General features: G+C 37.7%; 1 pseudogene; it reads right to left on the bottom strand.

Annotated features, from left to right (window-relative positions):
* Positions 1–316: 316 nt before the first annotated feature.
* On the bottom strand, positions 317–1,437 carry LOC149528382 (T-complex protein 1 subunit delta pseudogene; annotated as a pseudogene).
* Between the last annotated feature and the right edge of the window lie 247 nt (positions 1,438–1,684).

Below are 1,684 nucleotides of genomic sequence, written 5' to 3'. Positions count from 1 at the left end.
AAAAAAGACCAATAGTGCTGTATACATGCTAGTCCTAGAAGCATCTCTTGCAAACACAACTTATGTCAAATATTTTTAGACTTGGTAGCAAATTCTCCAAACCAATGTCTTCTAAAAGCAAGTTTTATGTGTACCAATAAAAGTAAAGTTGGAACCTCAATTAAAGGTCCAATAGTTACAGTTAGGGTTTCCTTAGAATCTATACCAAAACTTACAACCACAACAACTATTTCTAGTTCAAATTTGTTACTTGATGCAACAAAAGATTGTGTGATAGACTGGGGATATGGGATTTCCTTTAAAATGCATATAAGTTTTAGACAACCCAGTCCATGTCAATGTCACTAGTCAAAAACTCTTCAACCAAATCAACATGTCCCAACTTCTCCTCCCTAAAGTGTTCAATATTAGCAATGGGTAAACAATTCAACATATTGGTAATGAACTCAATTTCATCCCTTTTCGCATCATTGACCACCAAAATCTTTTCCTTGGGCAGATAGTGCAACACAAGATTAGTGATGAAATCTCATAGAATATTCTTTTGGATCAATATCACATTGCATCGAATGGCTTTGATCTTCTTCATCATAACTAGAATACAATACCTCTCCTCCTTCAACATCATATCCATCATTGTATAATCAGAGACCACAATGTTTTTCTCAATTTTCATCTTGGGGGGCAAAATCTAGAACTGTGTTATGCCAATCTTCACATTCTCAATCCTGGTGGGGCCTCCAGCTATATGGCTTTCCTTCTTATCAAACACCAAACCTTAACCATCTCTGTATCATCAATAGTCTTGCCCAATTTTTGTAAAACTTTGATGTCCCTCAAATCCACAATGTTAGGTTTCATAGGGTCAATGACACTCAGGATGATGTCAACAATAAGCAGGGCTAATAAGGTATAATACTAGCTGCCAATCTTATTGTTCAAAGAAGTGCTCGTACTTTTCACCAAAGACTCACGGTCTGTCAATTTGTCAAGAATAGCTATGGTAGTTAAAACCTCAACGGCCTTCTCAGAGGCCCTGTAAAAGGCCTTCGACATAATGGTAGGATGAACATCCTTGGACAAAAAATTCATGCATTTTTTAAGAATCACACTGGTGATGACAACAACTATTGTCATGCTGTCACCAACAACAATATCTCAAGATTTTGAAAGCTCTACAAGCATTTTAGTGGCTAGTTGAGTTACCTCCATTTTGTTAAGAATGGTGGCACCATCACTGGTGATGATCACATTGCCCAAGGAGGTGCAGAGCATCTTGCCCATACCCTTGGAACCTAGTGAGGTTTGAACAATGTCTGCAATGACCTTTTTTGCAATGATGTTGGCATGTTGGATGATGTCCCTGTTGTTGGTGTCAATGTATTTTTCTATCTTGGTAGCTGGTGCTACCCATGGGTGCTGCACTGCGATCACCATTTTCAACTTCTTCCAAAACTTTCTCTATGTTGTCTTCTTCACCTCTCAAAACCCTAGTAACAAATCATTAGATCAAATACCCTTTAATGAAACTTCAAGTGTTAGATCGATACCCTCTCACTCGAACAAGTTCATTCTTACTTTTCGCTATAGTCACTAGTGAATCCAAAGACTATATGATGAGCTCAAGTAAAGATGATGACTCCAATATAGAGCCCATCCATGAGAAAGAAAAAGGAAATTGCTG

Source organism: Cupressus sempervirens, chromosome 11 (assembly GCF_028749045.1).
Source record: "Cupressus sempervirens isolate cs-2001-9-10 chromosome 11, ASM2874904v1, whole genome shotgun sequence".
NCBI lineage: Eukaryota > Viridiplantae > Streptophyta > Pinopsida > Cupressales > Cupressaceae > Cupressus > Cupressus sempervirens.
The sequence above is the reverse complement of the archived record's forward strand: the minus strand, read 5'-3'. Positions and strand labels throughout refer to the sequence as shown.